This window comes from Oryctolagus cuniculus, chromosome 18, assembly GCF_051225735.1.
Source record: "Oryctolagus cuniculus isolate XC-2025 breed Fujian yellow rabbit chromosome 18, ASM5122573v1, whole genome shotgun sequence".
Taxonomy (NCBI): domain Eukaryota; kingdom Metazoa; phylum Chordata; class Mammalia; order Lagomorpha; family Leporidae; genus Oryctolagus; species Oryctolagus cuniculus.
In genome coordinates, this window is record NC_142884.1 from 5234885 (window position 1) to 5256251 (window position 21367).

The window sequence follows — 21367 nt, forward strand, 5'->3', positions numbered from 1 at the left end:
CAGAGCTGCACTAATGGAAGCCAGGAGCTAGGAGCTTCTTCTGGGTCTCCCACACAGGTGCAGGGTCTCAAGGACTTGGGCCATCTTCTACTGGTTTCCCAGGCCATAGCAGAGAGCTGAATTGGAAGAGGAGCAGCCAGGACTAGAACTGGCGCCCATATGGGATGCTGGTGCTTCAGGCCAGGGCTTTAACCTACTGCACCACAGCCCTGGCCCCTGGATTTTTACCTGTACGTTAAGATTTTGATGATAGTTTTAAGCACTGCATACTTTCAGACAATGTGAGGTGAGATCAAAATACAACTCAGCCATGTGTCTATAGTCAATAAAATCATGTTTGTCTGCCTGTACACATATTGTTCTATTTTGTCATTAGTTGTGTATTTATTTTCCTTTTTTAAGGTTAATTTATTTATTTGAAAGGCAGAGTTACAGAGAGGCAGTCTTGTGCAGGTGAACACTCATGCAAATTTTCTTAGTGTTTCATGAATACATTGATGGAGAACCTCATGTGACTTGCAGGTTTTCTTTCAATAGTGTATAATTTTATCCCTCCCCTGAATAAGGTATTTAAATTTTGCATGGATAAAGCTGCCACCTGCAGTGCCGGCATCCCACTGAGTGCCAGTTTGAGACCTGGCTGCTCCATTCTGATGCAGCTCTCTGCTGCTGCCTAGGAAAGCAGTGGAAGATGGCCCAAGTCCTTGGGCCCTGCACCACGTGGGAGACCTGGAAGAAGCTCAAGGATCCTGGCTTCGGATTTGCATAACTCCAGCCACTGAGGGCAACTGGGAAGTGAACCAGCAGATTGAAGATCTCTCTGTCTCTCTCTCTGCCTCTGCCTCTCTGTAACTCTGCCTTCCAAATAAATAAATAAATCTGAAAAAAAAAAAGATGTGACAAAAAGAATCTTTGCACATTGTTGGTGGGAATTCAAATTAGTTCAAGCTCTGTAGAAAACAACATGGGAATTCCTCAAAAAAATAAAAATGGAGGTACCACAGGACCCATCAATCTCACAGCAGGGCATATATGTCCAGGAAATGACAATCAGCATGTTCAAGGATGCCTGCACTCCCACATTCATTGCACCATCATCACTGCAGCCAAGTTATGGAATCTAAGTTTCACCAATGGAAAATACATGAATGAAGAAAATGCTGTACACCCACAAAGGAAAACGAATGATGATGATTGAAAAAGACTGATGCTATGTCATTTTCAACAACATGGATGAATCTGAAGACACTCCAGTAAGTTAGAAGAGGAAGGCACAGGAGAGGGACACATACTCCATGATCCCATGTACTCTTGCTTGGGAAGTGTAGGAGTTTGAATTCACAGAAGTAAAGAATAGTGGCTGCAGTACAGAGCCAATAACATTGTACTATATTCTTGGACACCTCCAAGAGAATCAATTCTAAGTGTTCTTTCCACAAAAGTATGCTAAGTAGTGTATATATTAATTAGCTCAGTATAGCCTTTCACAACCTATACGTATTTGAACAAACACATTGCACATAATGATGTATATTATTTTTGAGAATCCAACATTGGAAACACTCCTCTAGTTTCCCTGTGGTTACCTCATCTCTCACCCTGTGATTACCTCATCACCGCCCCCTTGCCTGCTTCCACCTGTGAGAGTCAGTCTGCCTCCAGGTATTATGAAAATGGAAGAGATTCTTCCAAACTCTGGAAATTTCTCTGGAGGTGCTCATTAGAAACTTTTAATTGTTTCTGTGAATTGGGAACTGGGAGAAAGCTTTGCTATTTTGTTTTCTGTATCTTCTCAACTGTCACTGAAAGTCCAAGTGAGGGGATAAATGCATTTCTGTGGGGAGTTGAGGCCATGGAGTCATGAACTGGTATCTTGTGGTCTGGCTGCTTCCCCTGCACACAAGCAGGGGGTTGTGTCTGTCCCCTGAGCCCAACTTCCTGGCAGCCTAGAGAAGTCAGCTGAGTATTTTCTCCTTCAATGTGGAGACAGTTTGTAAAGGAGGAGGCACACCAGCGGCTGCATATGGATAAGTGGTCTGTTTGGCAAAAGGGTTTCAGAGGAGGTGCAAAAGCCACAGAGGAAGAAAAAGTAATTCTTAGGCTTGGGCTGAGCTTGTGGAGAGCAACTGGGGATCTGAGATCCTACACCAATCTCTAACTGCTCCCAGTGTGTTTCCAGAAACCCTTCTAAGGATGACTGTTTTTAAAAAGTTTATTGATTTGAAAGGCAGAGATCGAGATGAACTAGAGATGCAGATGTAGATAAATAGGTAGAAAATAGGGTGAGGGAGATACACACCACTGACTCACTCCTCAGAAGTACACAATAGCTGGTGCTGGGCCAGCCTGAAGACACAATCAGGATCTCCCCTGTAGGGAGCAAGGCCCCAAGAACGTGAGCATCTCCAGGATGCCCATTACAGGGAGCTGGGACTTGAACCTAAGCACTTCAGTTCCAAGTGGTGCCTTAGCAGCTGTGCCAAATGTTCATCCCAACTCCTGGAATTGGAGGAGGAGGTGGGATGGGAGTGGGCTAGGAGGGTGGGTGTGGGGGAAGAACCATTGTAGTCCTAAAGTTGTACCTATGAAATTTGCATCCATTCAATAAAAGCTACAAAAAGTAATAAAGCCTAGTTTTTGTGAGGAGTCTAATTCAGAAATCGCAATTATAATTGCAGCCTGCAGTATAGAAATCATAGAGAAATGTACATGATTCCTCAAGTTATTTCAGTAACACTGCTGTGCATGTGAGGAGTTGGTTGGTGCTAATGGGATCATTCATCTCTGTTTACCAACGTGGCTGAGTGGCAATTGCTGAAAAAATCATGTTTCTCTCACACCAGGTTGACACATGTTTATGGAGATGGTAGTGTAATTATATCTGTCCTGAAAATCAATGTCTGTTGATCCAGGTAGGACAATCTTGCTTTCTGAAGCTAGGAAGAAGACTTTCAGGAAAAGTTGTATTTCTGCTTGAGGATTTCAGTCAGCAGGGCATTTAGGACTTCAGTGTCCTTCAGGTTCCAATGTGTCCTTTGATGCTCTGTCTAGTTTTAAATTCTGTCATGTTCAAGCTCATTCTTGTGTTTCCTCCATTTAAATGCATTCAATTCACAAAAGAACACATCTCAGAATTTTATTTTAGGGGACCAGCGCTGTGGTGCTGTGGGTTAATGCCCTGGTCTAATGCGCTGGCATGCCATATGGGAGCCGGTTCAAGACCCGGCTGCTCCATTTCTGATCCATCTCTCTGCTGTGGCCTGGCAAAGAAGTAGAAGATGGCTTGGGTCCTTGGATTACTTAATGAATACAACCATTCTCTGTGATTGTATAGCACAGAACAAAGTAGCAATGTCACCATGTCCAGGCTACCAAATTCAATGATTGACTCCACCAATATTTAGATGAGTCATATGACTCCATTTAGCTAAATGAACTTTATCTTGAAAGGAAAATATAACTAGGTCATAATAATGGTCTTTTTTGCAAGACTTATTTGGAAGAGTTACACAGAGAGAGGGAGACAAGAGAGAGAGAGAGAGAGAGAGAGAGACTGACAGAGAGAGGGATAGAGACCGAACTTCCATCCACTGGTTTACTCCCCAGATGGCTCCAACACCAATAGTGGGCCAGGCTGATGCAGGAGCCTAGAGCTTCTTCCAGGTCTCCTGCACAAGTGGCAGGGGACCATCCTCTTGGGCCATTTTCCATTGCTTTCCCAGGTGGGTAAGCAGGGAGCTGGATTGGAAGTGGGTCAGCCGGGACTTGGATGTGGGCCCATATGGGATGCTGGCACTGCAGGTAGTGGCTTAACCTGCCTAACATGCCATAGCGCTGCCCCCTGCATGGTCTTATGACTATTAAACTAGAGAGACCAGGTAAGCATTAGTCACTCTGAGCTATGCATTTCAAATCCTGTGCAAAGCAACACGGCCAAGTTTGGAAATATTCTGAAGAAAGAATATATGTCAGAAAGAAATTCTCTGTGAAGAGAAGGGTTTAGCCGTGAATCCTGGATTATTTTCATAAGAAGTAGCTCCCAGCCCACGTCTCCATGCAGAACCCTCTCCTTTGAATGTCAGACCCCTGGAAAAAAAGAGAGGACAACATAGAGTCAACAGTTGGAACTTCTTCCTCTTCCAGATATTCCTGGGAATCCTATGGGATTCCTCATTTCTGGGTGGCCATCGTTTCAGTTCCTTCACAGGATGTAAGCCACTGTGCACAGGTTTGATTCTCAGGCACCTAGCTGTGGCCAACTCCTGGTCATTCTCTCCAGAGGAATCCCAGAGACCACGGCAGCTCTCGGGCTGAAGCATTGCCTCAGTGATCTTTGATGCAGGCTGTGTCTACGAGCACAGAGTGGCCAGGGTCATCTCCATCAGCACCACCTGCCTCTTGAGTGTCTTCCAGGCCATCACCATCAGCCCCATGAACTCCAGATGGGCAGAATCAAAGCCAAAGCTCCAAAGGTCATTAGCCTTTCCAGTGTCCTGTGCTGGGTCTTGCACACACTGATAAATATCAGAGATTCCTATACTTATGAGTGACAAATTGAGAAATGAGACTATGACAGAAACTATAGATTTTGGATACTGTTCTGCTGCCCCAGGTGACCAAGACAGACACAGCAGTTGGAATGTTGTCGACCTGCCATGATGTCTTGTGGTTTCTGCTTATGCTCTGGGCCAGTGGCTCCATGGTTTTCATCTGCACTGGCACAGGAAGAGGGTCCAACACATTCATAAGAGCAACATCTTGCCAGGATGCTGCCCGAGATCACAGCTCCCCAAAGAATCCTAGTGAGCACATTTGTATGCTTGGGTTCCTTTTCTTCCATCATCTTTATTTATTTTCATGTTTTGAATGAGACTGCTGGTGGCTGTTGAACACCTCGGCCTTAGTTAATACTTGCCTTCCAACTGCCATTCCCTTTATTCTTGAGTCACAAATGCTGTGTGTGCACTGGAAGAAAGAGACAATTCTCTCAATTCAGGAGAATATAAAAGGTCTGATTTTTGTTGGGGTCAAGGCGTGGTGCACGTGTGCATCAAAGACTCGAAACATGACTGTGAGCTGGTCTCAGGGCAGAGAAAGCTGTGAAGAGACAGAGATCCAGCTTCTTCAGTGAATGATAGCAACAGGACCTGAAATTGTTGTAATACCTTGTGAGTATTCATATTCATACAACTCTATTTTAGTAGTGGTCACATTATGTGGGTTCGTTGTCCAACAATAAAAGGCTTTGCTCTGAAACAGTGCAGATACTGGAAATTTCCCCGAGTATGTGCTTTTGTTTCCTAGATTTCATTGGTCATTTAATTGTAGGGTTAAATCCATTAAACATGGCAGCATGTGAGATTCTTCAATAAGCACTTTGTAGTGAGTGGGGATAGCTCTGGGTTAGAATGGGAGAGGCCTGGAATGAAGCTAGAAGACAGGAAGGAAAATAGGTTTTAATTGTTGTGGCTTTGAAGGCTAGGTTGTGGATGTTGTGTTTTATGTCCTAGGAGATAGCATTTATTTGATACTACTACATACTATATGATACTACTTATGGGACATGATCAGCAGATCATCAATAGTTTTGGCTAAATATTGGAATAATGAAGGTCGGGGGCAAAAGAATAACACAAAGTGGGACACAGGAAGATGGGTCGGCCTGGTGCAGGTGGGAGGCAAACACTAAATATGCTCCATGACCAGGATGAACTGAATGCAATTTTCGAAGGAACAGGTCTGCAGATGACAGACAGAGGGTTATATATGAGCCTCTCACATCGAAAATGAATCTTGATGTGCTTGGAAGCGGAGAGGGAGTGGGAAAGGGGAGGGTTGCAGGTGGGAGGCACGTTATGGGGGGGAAGCCATTGTAATCCATAAGCCGTACTTTGGAAATTTATATTCATTAAATAAAAGTTAAAAAAAAATGAACCTCTCACAAGAGCCAGGATGTGAAGGCTCATAAGCAGATCCCAGCGTGCTTTATATATCATAGGCTCCTGCTCAACTCACTCAGTTCAGGGGAATTAAATCATTTGCACAGTTCTCACACTTAAGTTTTTTGTGAACTTTCTGGAATAAACCTTTATTAATTTTGTAATTTATAGATTTTAAGATATATTTGCTTATTTGAAAGGCAGAGTTACACAGAGAGAGGAGAGGCAGAGAGAGACAGACAGAGAGAAAGGTCTTCCATCCGCTGGTTCACTCCCCAATTGGCCACAATGGCCGCATCTTCACTGATCTGAAGCCAGGAGCCAGGAGCCTCCCCTGAGTCTCCCACGCTGGTTCAGGGGCCTGAGGACTTGGGCCATCTTCCACTGCTTTCCCAGGGCATAGCAGAGAGCTGGATTGGAAGTGGAGCAGCTGGGACTTGAACCGGTGTCCATATGAGATGCCAGCGTGTCAGGCCAGGGTGTTAACCTGCTGTGCCACAGCACTGGGCCCTGGAATTAATAGTTAAACATGAAATATGAGTACAAGTCAAGAGTTTGCATTTAGAACCAAGCAAAGAAGCTTGAGCTGTAACCCAGCCCAGGGGCTTGAGCTGTGAATGTGACTAACTCATCCGTTGTACACACACAGACAGCCTACACCCACAAAGTTACAGGGGAAGGACACACAGGCACAGACACTCAAATGTACAATCACATTCACATACCACTCTCCACACGCAGCCACCCACATACTCACACATTTTCAGTCACACTCTTACACTGACGCCCACACCAAATACACATTCATAATGAGCCAGCGCCATGGCTCACTAGGCTAATCCTCTGCCTACGGCTCTGGCACCCCAGGTTCTAGTTCAGTTGGGGCACCAGATTCTGTCCCAATTGTCACTTTAGGTGGAGGTGCATGTGGGGAAAGCTGGAGTGTTTGGAGAGGTGAAAGCATCCAAGAGAGTGACAGAGCAGAGAAAAAAAAGCAGGGAAAGGGGTGCTTGGGTTTGGATTTCAGTTTGAGTGAGGGTCCATGTGTTAGAGGCTTGGTCCCTGGGTGGCACTATTTGGTGGTGGTGGATCCTTTAGAAGGCAGGGCCCAGGGGCCAGCACTGTGGTGTAGCTGGTAAAGCTGCCAGCTGCAGTGCTGGCATCCCATATGGGCACCGGTTTGAATCCTAGCTGTGCTACTTCTTCTTCTTTTTTAAAAGTATTTATTTATTTGAAAGGCAGAGCTACAGAGAGACAGAGGCAGAGAAAGAGAGAGGTGTTCCATCTGCTGGTTCACTCTCCAGATGGCTGCAATGGCCAGAGCTGTGCCAATCCAAAGTCAGGAGCTGGGAGAGTCTTCCAGGTCTCTCATGCAGGTGCAGTCTCCCAAGGACTTGGGCCATCTTCTACTACTTTCCCAGGCCATAGCAGAGAGCTGGATTGGAAGTGGAGCAGCAGGGACTTGAACTGGCACCCATATGGGATGCTGGTGTTGCAGGCAGTGGCTTAACCTGCTACACCACAGTGGCAGCCCCTGCTCCACTTCTCATCCAGCTCTCTGCTATGGCCTGGGAAGGCAATGGACGACCACTCAAGTCCTTGTGCCCCTGCACCCACGTGGGAGACCTGGAAGAGGCTCCTGGCATCAGATTGGCCCAGCTCTGGCCATTGAGACCAATTGGAGAGTGAACCAGCAGATGGAAGTCTTTTCTCTACCTCTGCCTCTCCTCTCTCTGTGTAAGTTTGAATTTCAAATAAATAAATAAATCTTAAAAAAAATCATTGATCCCGTGAAATATAATCCTGTTGAAGAAGTTTCAGTTTTGAGCTAAGAAGATTTTGAAGCAATCAAGAATACAGATTCCATAACAAGTCAGATTTCACTTTTGGTAGCCCAGTGTCATGAAAGGAAACCAAACTTGGCACCATTGCAGAATATAAAAAGAAGGAAGAATTATATTTGTGAAGGGTAGCAGAATTGGACAAAATTACTTATGAAAGAGATAATTTTAGACAAGCAAAGGAAGATCTGCGGAAACACAGGCTGAATGAATTTATGGCAGACTGTTATATAGTAACAAATACAAGAGAATTACCAGATGCTTACCTTGGGAGGGGAAGCTGAACTGGAGCTTATAGACAGCTTGGATCTTTTCTCTGAAGGAATCCTGTGCAGTGTTCCACCACCTAAGGAAAGTTGGAAAATCTTCAACCATTCAGGAGGAGAGAAAACACTTTGTTCCTTGGCTTTAGAGTTTGCTCTCCATCATTACAAACCCATTCCCCTTTACTTCATGGATGAAACTGATGCAGCCTTTGATTTTAAAAATGTGTCTATTGTTGCATTGTATATATGTGAACAAAAATGCCCAGTTCATCATAATTTCTCTTTGAAACCACATATTTGAGATTTTGGATAGACTTATTGGAATTTACAGGACATAAAATATAACAAAAAGTGCTGCTGTCAACCTAAAGGAAGTTGCATCTAAAGGACTGTGTTGAATTTGTTCATACTGATGACTCCCAATTAAGTTGGGATACATGTAGTGTATTATATTGATTATCTAATTGTAATGAATTATATAAAAATACATATTCCTAAACTGAATCACACATTTGGTTTCTATTTTACTCTGTTAATTAAAAGTCAAAGTCTAATAAAATATTCTCTGTACATGCAAAAAAATTAAAAAAACTAACTAACTACCTAAGTAACACTAAGGAGTTCTTATACATCCTTCAGCCAATTCTATCCTAAGTACGTTTTGAGTTTAGAGCCACTCTCCACATTTTGTATATATGAAGACATAGAATTTCAACAGTATATTTATCCTGAAAATTCATAGGCATGCAAGTAGCAAGATTTCTAATCCAGAAAGGGATTGTTTGCTAATATGAATTAACCAATAGTTTGAATATTTAAGTGCTTATAAAGTATTTGAAAGAAAAAAAGTCAATCAACCTAAATGGGAACTTGGCTTAGCAGTTAAGATGCTATTTGGGATGCATGCATCCCATGTGGGAGTGCCTGAGTTCAAGCCCTGGCTCTACTCTCGATTCTAGCTCTCTGATATCATGCCTCTAGGGAGGCAGTAGCTGAGAGCTGAAGAGTTGGATCTCTGCCACCCTAGTGGGAGACCAGGATTGGGTTCCCAGCTCATGGCTTTAGCTCAGCCCAGCCTCAGCTGTTGTGGGTATTTTGGGAGCTCTCTCTTTGTCTCTCAAATAAAATAAATTCTGTCTCTAAGGAAATGCTGGTTCCTCCAGACCTGCCCATCAGCTGTACTAAGCTGGAGACAGCAAGCACAGCTCCCCGAGACTCTTAAATCCAACCACAGACTCTCTGAGGTGGATCTGAACGTGCATTTGGTTTTAATAATATGCTCAGGCAAACGTGAAATAAAGAGCATGTTCAAGGATCTTGGGACCATTTTGAAGGCCAAAGCCAGCTTCTGGTCAGTGGGAAAGCACCCAGTGCTGTATGGAGCCAAAGCTCAGCACACATCCTCACTACTGTAGCAGAATATGTGAGCATTTCTGAGAATGGAGGGCATCAGGACTGGGGCAGGTTCCCGAGGAGCACAATTCCCTGGATCTCTATATGGGAAGATCTGAGTGGACAGGGGCCTTTTCTGCATTCCAGGAGCTGCCAGGTACAGACACCCTGGTGTGTCTGGTAGGAGAGGTTGTTCTTTGGTATCCAACACTCAGGGATGGAGATAAACACGGCTCCTATCACATCCCCAGGGTCTGTTGGTATGCTTTTCAAATAATGATTTCCTTATTTTATATGCTTTGAAGAGCCTTTTTTTTTTAAAGGAATATTTATTTGAAAGGCAGAGTTAGAGAGAGAAAGAGAGAGTGGGAGAGGGAGAGAGAGAGAAAGGGAATCTTCCATCTGCTGGTTCATTCCCTAAATGGCTGCAATGGCTAGGGCTGGGGCAGGCCAAAGCCAGGAGGCCAGGAGCTTCTCCCTGGTCTCCTACGTGGGTGCAGCACTTGGGGCAATGTACTTTACATCTGAAGTCCTCCTTTCATGTTCCTTCTTCCTTACATGAAAACATCACAAGAAATAATCATCACCAATCCTTTTTTGGATATATTGCAATGTTGAAACACCATAGATAATTCACAGCACATTCATTTGTAAGATACTAGTATAAAGCTAATTAAGTACCAGTTTGCTCTCCAGATGGAGTATTCTGCATCATGTTGACATGCAGCCCCCTTTTTATGCAATTCAGATATCACATGGCACTCCATGGTGATGCATCCGAACATTCTTTGGAAAATTACTTAACTTCCATCCTCTGGTGTACACCCCCGATGGCCACAACAATCAGGGCTGGGCCAGGCCAAAGACAAAAGCCAGGGTGGAAAGGCCCAAATCCTTGGGCCATTTTACACTGCTTTTCTGAGGCCATTAGCAGGGTGTGGATCTGAAGTGGAGCAGCTGGGAGCTGAACTGGCACCAATATGGAATGCTGATGTAGCAGTTGGCAGCTGTACCTGCTATGTCACAAAGCCATCTTGAATCCTTTTTCTGTAATTAATAAAGTTATATAGTATATCCATTCCTAATTTTATAAAACACTATGTTATGATGATGGTGCTTCTTTTATTCTATAGAGTAAGTCATTAAAAAAAGGACTAGGCTATCACCGCGGCTCACTAGGCTAATCCTCCGCCTTGCAGCGCCGGCACACCGGGTTCTAGTCCTGGTCGGGGCGCCGGATTCTGTCCTGGTTGCCCCTCTTCCAGGCCAGCTCTCTGCTGTGGCCCGGGATTGCAGTGGAGGATGGCCCAAGTGCTTGGGCCCTGCACCCCATGGGAGTCCAGGATAAGTACCTGGTTCCTGCCATCGGATCAGCGCGGTGTGCCGGTTGCCACACGCCGGCCGCGGCGGCCATTGGAGGGTGAACCAACCTCCAAAAGAAAGACCTTTCTCTTTGTCCCTCTCACTGTCCACTCTGCCTGTCCAAAAAAAAAAAAAAAAAGGACTATCACTGTAAATAGTGATAATTCCTTTTACGAGCAATACTGAAATAAAGTAAAACTGTGGTGACAATAATAAAATACAAAGAGTTAACAAAATAGAGGGATGCCTTTATGATCAAATTTCCAACAGTCAGAAGCATATTTAGGAAAATAATAAACATAATATCAAAGTTCATAATCTCGGCCGGCGCCGCGGCTCACTAGGCTAATCCTCCGCCTAGCGGCGCCGGCACACCGGGTTCTAGTCCCGGTCGGGGAGCCGGATTCTGTCCCGGTTGCCCCTCTTCCAGGCCATCCCTCTGCTGTGGCCAGGGAGTGCAGTGGAGGATGGCCCAGGTGCTTGGGCCCTGCACCCCATGGGAGACCAGGAAAAGCACCTGGCTCCTGGCTCCTGCCATCGGATCAGCGTGGTGCGCCGGCCGCAGTGCACCGGCCGCGGCGGCCATTGGAGGGTGAACCAACGGCAAAAGGAAGACCTTTCTCTCTGTCTCTCTCTCTCTCACTGTCCACTCTGTCAAAAAAAAAAAAAGTTCATAATCTCATTAGTTCAGAGAGAAAACTGACCATTTTGTTTTTTATTCATTTTTAAAAAGATTTATTTATTTATTTGAACCTCAGAATTACACAGAGAAGGAGATGCAGAGAGAGAGAGAGAGAGCGAGGGAGAGAGAGAGAGAGAGAGAGAGGTCTTCATTCACTTGTTCACTCCTCAGATGGCTGTAATGTCTGGAGCTGCACCAATTTGAAGCCAGGAGCCAGGAGATTCCTCCGGGTATTCCCATGTGGGTGGCAGGGACCCAAGAACTTGAGCCATCTTCCTCTGCTTTCCCAGGCCATAGCAGAGAGCTGGATTGGAAGTGGAGCAGCCAGGACTTGATCCGGTGCCCAGATGGGATGCCAGCACTGCAGCAGGCAGCTTTCTCTACTAAGCCACAGTGCTGGCCCCAAAACTGACCATTTGAACTTCCAATCAAGGCCCTATGTCAGGGCCAGCATTGTGGCTCAGCAGGGTTATGCCACCATCTTCAATGCTGACATCTCATGTGAGCACTGGTTTGAGTCCCAGCTGCTCCACTTCCTATCCAGTTCCTGAGTAAGGTGCTTGGGAAAGCAGCAGAAGATGGTCCAAATGCTTGGGCCCCTGCACCCACGTGGGAGACCCGGATGGAGTTCCAACCTCCTGGCTATGGACTGGTCCAGCCCCAGCTGTTGCAGCCATTGGGAGTGCATGGAAGATCTCTCTCTCTCTCTCTCTGTAACTCTGCCTGTCAAATAGGTAAATGCATCTTTAAAAAAGAAAAAGTTATGGCAGAAAGAACAAGAATACTGAACAAATGGCAAGCGGTGCACCCAGTAATTAGAGAAATCCAATCTCAATTATATCAGGTGTTATTTTAAAACAAGGAGACTATTCCTGTTAAACATTGTTTGACTATACTTAATCAGTTGTAAATATATGCACCTAAAATATAAGGCTTAAAGTAGAAAAATGAAAAATCCATTTCATGTGACTTATTCAATTAATTAATGACTGCATAAATATCAAATAAAAGAGGCTGTAGATTTAAAGCAGTTTATTATTGTGACTAATATTTTTATATTCCTAAGTACATATTATCCTACTATGATTGCTTGATAACAAACATACACACATGTGTGTAAGCATGAGTACAGGGTCTTGTAATATGGCTACCAAATAACTGTGCCTATACTATTGTACAACAAGTATTATAAAGCAAATACAAGGTACATGTTTCTGATAGTGTTGGGGGATTTTGTATTGCTTATCGAGGCAAAGCAGAGCGTGGATACCCTGGAGTCACAGCTCATGAGAAGATAGGGGCTAAGAGTTGGGAAACAGCCAGCAAATAATGCAGAGATGTTCACTGTCAATCGACTGGACTTACTAAAATGAGCCAAATACACTTGGAAAGTGGAGGAGACCACGTAAAAAAAATACAAATGTGCTCACCAGAGCAAGGATGCTCCGAGTAGCTCTGGATTCAGGGGAAGTCCTGGGGGAAGCATTCCTGGGACCATGAATGTGCTGCACCTGCTGCTTGTGTCTGTGCAGGATGAACACCATGGAGCTGCTGGCCAGGAGCATGAGCCCCAAGGACACAGCATCAGGCAACAATAGTAGTGCCAAGAAGAGCGAGCCTGTGAAGGTGTCTTGGAAGACAGCGTTACAGTATCCATAGTCTTTTCTCTTTGTGATGCTTGTGTTGATCCACTTACTTGTCACGTAGATGGGGGAAATGGTGTTTATGAACATGTTCAGGATCCAGCACAGCATGGAGGAGAGGCCTATGTACCTGGGAGCTTTGACTTTAAGCTCTGCCCACCTAGAGTTCCTGGGGCTGATGGTGATGGCCTGGAAGATACTCAAGAAGCAGGTGCTTTCGATGGACATGGCCCTGGACACTCTTTGTACATAGAAAGAAGGTTGCACTCAGCATCACTGGAGAGAAATTTCCACTTTAAAGCTGGGTAGGAGTATTGTCTGGAGGGAGGAAGTGTGGGAAGAATCACTATGTTCCTAAATTTGTATATATGAGATGCATGAAGTTTATTTTCCTTAAGTAAGAAAAAAATGATTTCCAAGAGTTTAGGGTGTAACATGCAGACAAGACTTACAGTGTATCAATCACTGCAGTGAAGAGCACACCGGCATTGTATTTGCTTTCCACAAACATGTGAGACACTCCCTGCTATTACTTACATTATAAAGAAGCAGGGAACTCAGAGAAGGAGAAGGTCAGTGTTTTGTGTGAATTCATAAACAGGCTGGGGGACTTGAACAGGTGAGGATTTGAAACTGCCTGGACTGGCACTGAAGACATGAACCACCACACGTGTGATAAACTGGTTAGCTGTGATCCCCAAAGAGCCTAGATATACGAGGGAACTTTAAAAAAGTCCCTGGAAAATTTTAATCATAGATAAGCTTATTATAGTGCTGAGATTTCAAAATCCATGTATCGTGTTTTCCATAACATGCATCTCCATGATCTTTATGAAGAACCTTTCATATGCATGAATTTAAAAAAAAATGTTTTGGACTAAAATAAACTTACCTTTTAATTCCACTTCCCACTCACTTCTCTGAAGTATCCTCCCACATTTGTTTTTGTTTTCATAACTTGTTATCTTATTTTGGATCGGGGCATACGTTATTTGATGCTATTGGTTGTTAACAAGTCCCTATTTATGTCTGCAGATCAACAAATAGGCCAAAATCAATGAGGACTGGAAGATGAAAGATTCACCAGTGGAGGTGCACTGAGAGCCGTGCAGACCCCAGAAGCCTGCCCCACATCTGGTTGGAGTCAATGAAAGGAGTGCAGTGGAGGATGGCCCAAGTACTTGGCCCTGCACCCACATGGGAGACCAGGAGAGGAACCTAGCTCCTGACTTCGGATTCTCTGAAATGAGAATTTGATCATGGAGAAGGCTATGCCTATGCAAGGCTGTATGGGAAATCTCTTGAACTGCTGATCAATGAACCTGAAATAGCTCTACACGGTGTGTCTATTTCAGAGATGTATTATATGTATTTTAACAACAGCCCAAAACTCCCTATTCAATTTCTTCAATGCAGTAAATTTCATGGAATACATACAGGTGTACTCTAAAATGTTCATGGGCAATTGAATTAAAAGATACATTTATTTTGGTAAAAACACTTTGAAATCCATGCACATGAACACTCCTTAAAAAGTTCACAGAGGGGCTGGCTCTATAGCATAGTAGGAAGCCTCCCCATGCAGCACCAGCATCCAGCTGCTGCACTTCCAATCCAGCTCTCTGCTGTGGCCTGGGAGGGCAGTGGAGGATGGCCCAGGTCCTTGGGCCTCTGTATTTCTGTGGGAGACCCAGAGGAGGCTCCTAGTTCCTGGCTTCAGATCGGCACAGCTCTGGCCATTGTGGCCAATTGGGAGTTAACCAGCAGATGGATGTTCCCTTCCTCCCCACGCCCCTCCTTCTCTCTCTGTGTAACTCTTTCAAATAAATAAATGAATCTAAAAAAGAGAAATTCTGTATGTAGGTGGATGTTTACAACTTCCCTATTAAAGATTTAAAGAACACAAATCAGTACTGGAAAACTATATTTACAATAAATAATTTTTTGTTCATGGCTGGTTTCACATTGATTAAAAAAAACATACGATCAGTTACAATCCAGGTAGGGCTGCCTTAACATGTGTGATCAGCTGTAAGTGTAGGCAAAACTGACTTGCATGTGTGCTGGCTGTAATTGTAGGCAAGGCTGACTAACACATGGGTCAACTCTACTCACGGGCAAGGGTGACCTACACCTTTATTTCGAGTGAAATCCAGCTGTTCCAGTGTCAAGGAAGAGCTGCTGCTCTCATGCCAACAATGGGAACGTGGAATGAAACAGGCACTTGCACAGTTGTTCTGGAGTGCATTTCTTAAATCTAATTTCCTTGTAAGTACCGAACACAGCCACAACTCCGTGAACATTTCTTATGCAAAGCCAGTGAGGCTCTAGTGAGTGGAAGGTGGAGGAACCTTTTCTGCCAATGGGAGCAGGGCACACCCATCTATGAGCTCATAAAGGGAGGCCCCTCAAATCAAACTGCATGGTCTACAAGCTGGGCTTCCAGATTACATCTGGGGCAGGTGACCCAGATCCCCCCTGTTACTCCCTTCAGTACTCAGCAGACTAGCCCTCCTTCTTCTTACCTGAAACTTAAGAGAGGTGTTCCTATGGAGAAGAACTGAGGAAAAAGGCAAGACATTTCACATTCCACTGAGAGCCAAATTCACACGTAAGGTAGGGAACTGGGCTGTTCGTCTGGACACTGGAAGCAGGGTTGTGAGTAGGAATGTCAAGTCAGGTGTATTTCATTGTGTTGTATTTATGCGTGGGGGAGGCAAATGGCTTTTAGATTCAGAGAGAGTGAGAGACAGAAAGAGAGCTCTTCCATCAGCTGGTTCACTCCACAAATGGCCATGATGGCTGGAGCTGGGCCTGTCTAAAGCCAGGAGATTCCTCTGGGTCTCCCACATGGGTGCAGGGGCCCAAGGACTTGGGCCATCTTCTGCTGCTTTCCCAGGCACATCAGCACATTAGCAGGGAGCTGGATTGGAAATGGAGCAGCCAGAACTTGAACTGGTGCCCATATAGGATGCTGGTGCCACAAGCGGTGGCTTTACCCACTCTGCCACAGTGCCCTTCCCCCAAGAGTTTCTTAAACAAAAAAAAATTATTTACTTATTTGAAAGGCAGAGAGAAATACTCATTCCCGAAATGCTAGGGCTAGGACAGGCTGAAGTCAGGAACTCCATCTGGGTCTCCCATGTGGGTAGCAGGGACCCACCTACCTGAGGCATCACCTGAGCTTCCCAAGGTGAGAATCAGTAGGAATCTGGAACCAGGAGCAGAGCCAGGACTCCAGCCCAGGCAGTGTGATATGGGACATGGATGTCCCAGAGGCTTCTTCCCCACTGCACGAATAAACAAAAATGCACGAAAGTAGCAGGACAGAAGGAAGTTCCCAACTCTTAAGTGTGAGCTGGGGCAGTTACTTCCAACCCAACAATACCACATGGAAAGGCAGAAACAGGTGCAATTTTAGAGTGCAGACGACTGAGAAATATTACTTCAGTGAGCTGATCCAAGTCAATCTCAAATGTCATACTCCATGACGGTACGTATCCTTGGTATCCTGTGATAAACATGGCAATTCACCTCAGATTGTGGTCACCCAAACCTTACAGACCCAATCTGGTCCCGAGAAAAATATCAGACACATTCCTACAGAGGGTCATCCAACAAAATATTTCACCTCTCCAACTGTCACAAGACCACTGAAAACAAGGAGAACCTGAAGAACTGCCAAGCCAAGAGGAATCTAAAGAGACTTGTCAGCAAACTAATGTATCCTGGAGAGGACCCTGGGGCCCCCCATGAAAACTGGGTAAAAACTAAGGGAAACAGCACGAGGAGTGGATTTCATTAACACTGGTTCACTAATTGTCACACATGTCTCAAACTAATATCTGGGCATTCTCCATATTGTAACTTTTCTGAAAATGTTATAGAAAGTATTAAGAACAAAAAGAAAAAAAAGGATGTGTAACCCTGGGTGGTGTGCAAAGCTTGAAACATTTACCACCTGATCCATCAAAGGAAAAACTGCCTATTCTTGTTCAAGATCAAGAAGTAATATTGGCAGGTGCCGCGGCTCACTAGGCTCATCCTCTGCCTTGCAGCGCTGGCACACCAAGTTCTAGTCCCGGTCGGGGTGCCGGATTCTGTCCTGGTTGCCCCTCTTCCAGGCCAGCTCTCTGCTGTGGCCAGGGAGTGTAGTGGAGGATGGAGCAAGTACTTGGGCCCTGCATCCCATGGGCGACCAGGATAAGTACCTGGCTCCTGCCATTGGATCAGTGCAGTGCGCCGGCCGTGGCAGCCATTGGAGGGTGAAACAACGGCAAAGGAAGACCTTTCTCTCTGTCTTTCTCTCTCACTGTCCACTCTGCCTGTCAAAAAAAAAAAAGAAGTAATACTTGATATCAAACCCTATTGCTTCTCACAGTTCACATAAATTCACTGAGAAAATGTGAGGCAGTAACATTCAAGAAAATCTAGATAAAAGAACAAATTTCAGTATATTGATTATGGGGAGGAAAATCCTGGACTTTTAAAGTTCCCACTCTTAAAAAGCCCCATAAAACTGATACCTTTGACATTTAAAGAAAAGAAAAGAAAAGAAAACAAAATGAACTGGGGCTGGCACTGTGGCTCACTTGGTTAATCCTCTGCCTGAGGTGCCGGCATCCCATATGGACACCGGGTTCTAGTTCCAGTTGCTCCTCTTCTGGTCCAGCTCTCTGCTTTGGCCCAGGAAGGCAGTGGAGGATGGCCCAAGTGCATGGGAGACCCGGAGGAATATACCTGGCTCCTGGCTTCAGGTTAGCATAGCTCTGGCCGTGGTGGGCATTTGGGGGCTGAACCAACAGAAGGAAGACCTTTCTCTTTGTCTCTCTCTCTCATTGTCTAACTCTGTCAAAATTACAAAAACAAACAAACAAAAAACGAAAACCAAAACCCATCATTTTCATTCCTACAAGGCTGTGAAAATCAGGTCCATGGAAAAGATCAAACACACCTGGTGCTTAATTGCACCTAAAAATGAACCCTCTCCTTACCACGCCACAGTCCAGCATGTTCCTCCAGGAGGTATGTTTCTACACAGTAAGACTTTTAGAAAAGCAGAGTACACAGGAATGTTCTGAACATAGGTCAGGCAAACACTGGCTGGAGAGGGTTGCTATGGGGAGGCCACTGAGTGACGCTGCTGTGTCGTGGCACCACTCTGGGAAGTTTAGTGGGCTGAGTGGCAATCAGGAAGGATGTTGACGGTCAGGGAAAGCAGCCAGTTCTAAGTGGCACAAACACAGTAACTGAATGAGCATGACGGGGACTTACCTGAGCCTTGATGTGAAGATGTGTTACAATTTCTGGTCCTCTTCAGGACACTTCTTTATGTGTAGGACAGCTGCTCTGGGGGAAAGAGAATGAGACGCTAATGCTTTCTGGATACAGGCTACAGAAAACACCCTCCGAGGAACACCTGCCCCAGGCCATAGCTGAACCCAGTGAAGGGGGCACTGGATGGGAAAGACCTACAAACCTGTAGGTGTTCCCCCACCTACCAAACTGATCATCCCTACACACACACAGGAAACCCTACTCCCCAGGCCACTCCTTCCCTTCATTTGAATGGCCTGCGTTGCAAGCACTTTGGGCTCTAAAATTAGCTTCTTCTGGCTGTTCTGCGCGCTTCCTGTCATTTCATGCTAGGTTCCTGGGCCCACTGCTCCCAGCAGGAACCACACAGAGGGAGGTGAAGGCAGAGATGTGGACACACAGGTGACACAGCTGTGCTTACTTTATAGGTCCGGCACCCAAACATTACCTCTCCCAGGCACAGCTCAGACACAGGCCCCGTCTGCGCTGACTCCCAGAGCGTTACCACCCATCCCTGGCAGCATGTCAGAGGTGCAGCCCACCTCACAGCATGCCACCCCTGCAGATGGCACAGAGCAGGTACCCTCACAGAGGCCAGCTGGGTTACTCCCGCTGATGCTCACACAGCCCTGCCCCCATGATCCCATTCGGCTCACACACACCTGTGTCTGCCACGGGGTCCAGACCACATTCAATCACACACACCTGTCAGCCAAGACGCCGGCATCCCTTACAGGTACCGTTTGGAGTCAGACTGCTCCACTTCCAACCCAGCTCCCTGCTAGTGCGCCTGGGAAAGCAGGGAATGGCAGCACAACACACACACACCACACCACACCACACCACACCACACCACACCACACCCCACCACACCCTACCCTCACCCCCCAGCCACCAGGACACAGCAGGGCCCCAGGCCCAGGTTTGGTTCGGGTCTCCCGCTCCCTCCCTCATGGTCGTGCCAGCAGCACCCCGAGCTGGCTTCCTTCTGGGGGAGCAAACACTTCCCCTCGGGGCCCAGCCAACCCTATTTCCCCGAGAGGACAGGACCGGAGCCCGGCAGAGGGGAACTCCGGATTGCGCCCAGGTGGGACCAGCGAGAAGGAATCACCCTCCCGGCATGCCACGCGGCACACTCCCCATAGGTCTCTGGGAAAGGGAGTCCACAACGCCCCAGTCCGCGCGCTTTTTCCCAGCATGCAACTCCGCGCAGCCCTAACAGAGCCCCGGGGGCCTCTGGGAAACGTTCGTCTGCGGGGCATGGTGGACGCTGCCTGCCGAGTTCTCTGCTCGGGAGGCGTCTCACTGGTTCCTGAGCAGGCTGATTTCCCGTAGGCTCGGGGTGAAAGTACTTCAGAGCAGGGGGAGCTGCGAATGCCGCGAGCCCTGGTTTTTCCCCGCACGGAAACAGGATCGTGCTGAAGACGATGCCCCTAGACTCCAGTCAGGGAGCCGTCGGGGGCGTGACCCAGCGGGCGGAAGGCCCTCTCTCTCTCCCTCTCGCGGTCTTCAGAGAAGGATTGCTACAGATGATTGTCAACGATTACCGGGGAACAAGTTTGATAACCTAGGAGAGATGGGCCAATTCTTAGTCACATAGAACTTACCAAAATTGAATCAGAAATCAAATACTGGGGCCGGTGCAGTGGCCCAGCGGGTTAGGCCGCCGCCTGTAGTGCTGGCATCCCATATGGGCACCGGTTCAGTCCCAGCTGCTCTACTTCTGATCCAGCTTTCTGTATGGCCTGGGAAAGCAGTAGAAGATGGCCCAAGTGCTTGGACCCCTGCACCCGCGTGGGAGACCCGGAGGAAGCTCCTGTCTCCTGGCTTCGGATCAGCGCAGCTGCAGCTGTTGCAGCCAATTGTGGGGTGAACCAGCAGATGGATTACACTCCCCCCCCATCCCACGCGTGCTTCTGCTTCTCCTTCTCTGTGTAATTTTTTCAAATCTTTAAAAAAATCTAGACTAATGAGCGGCATGACTGAATCAATAACAAAAAGTCTATCATCAGACCAGATAACCTCTACCAAACACTTCAAGAGAAATTAACACTAATTCTTTAATTATTTCAAAAAACGGCAGAGGATGGCATTGTTCCAAACTCATTCTATGAGTCCAGAATTACCTTGATACTAAAACCAGACAGAAGCACAACAAAGGTAGAAGGCTACAGGCCATCTCTCTTCTTCATGTGCATAGTGCAAAACGCCTCAAGAAAGTTCTAGGAAGTCACATCCACCAGGACCATGAGAAGATTGTTCACTATGGTGAAGTGGGATTCTCTTCAGCCATGTAAGGTCGGTTCAACATCCATGAACCTGATACATGACGTCAACAGTCACCAGGAAGGACACAAATTATAGGAACATCTCAATAAGTGCAGAAAAGTCATCTGATAAAATGTACCACTGCTTCCTGATAACCCTGAACAAATAAGTATAGAAGGAATATACTTCAACATAAAGAAGGCCTTATCTAATAAGGCAACCGCTAACATCATACTGAATGAGGAAAAACTAAGTTTTCTAAGATCTGTAACAAGACAAGGATGCCCACGTTTACCACTTATATTCAACACTTCTGGGAGTTCTAGCAATTAAGAGAAAGAAATGGCATTCCAACAGGGAAGGAAGAAGTCAAACTGTTACAGTTTTCAGATGACGTGATCCACCAAAAATTATTTTTAAAAGCAATTTATTTATTTGAATAATAAAATTAATGAAGTGAAAGATGTCTACCCGTGGCATAGCGGGTAAAGTCCCTGCCTGCAGTGCTGGCATCCCATATGGGCGCCAGTTTGAGTGAGTCCCGGCTGCTCCATTTCCAATGCAGCTCTCTGCTATGGCCTGGGAAAGCAGTAGAAGATGGTCCAGGCCCTGGGCCCCTGCACCCATGTGGGAGACCTGGAAGAAACTCCTGGATCCT

The 21367-nt window shown here is 46.0% G+C and overlaps 1 long non-coding RNA gene and 2 pseudogenes across 10 annotated transcripts; 1 reads left to right on the plus strand and 2 right to left on the minus strand.

Annotated features, from left to right (window-relative positions):
- Positions 4099-5131, plus strand: ORYCUNV1R-PS1527 (vomeronasal 1 receptor oryCunV1R-ps1527 pseudogene; annotated as a pseudogene).
- LOC149120732 (uncharacterized) lies at positions 6125-20336 on the minus strand. Of its 10 annotated transcripts, XR_016225179.1 has the most exons (6): positions 19468-20336; positions 19104-19231; positions 18400-18474; positions 16293-16415; positions 8047-8126; positions 6125-6449 (listed from the first exon to the last, which is right to left on the minus strand). It is a non-coding gene; the product is annotated as an uncharacterized LOC149120732 (long non-coding RNA). The 10 variants fall into 10 exon arrangements; XR_016225181.1 differs by lacking the exon at positions 19104-19231; XR_016225185.1 differs by lacking the exon at positions 16293-16415.
- ORYCUNV1R-PS1614 (vomeronasal 1 receptor oryCunV1R-ps1614 pseudogene) lies at positions 12669-13562 on the minus strand (annotated as a pseudogene).
- Positions 20337-21367: the final 1031 nt, after the last annotated feature.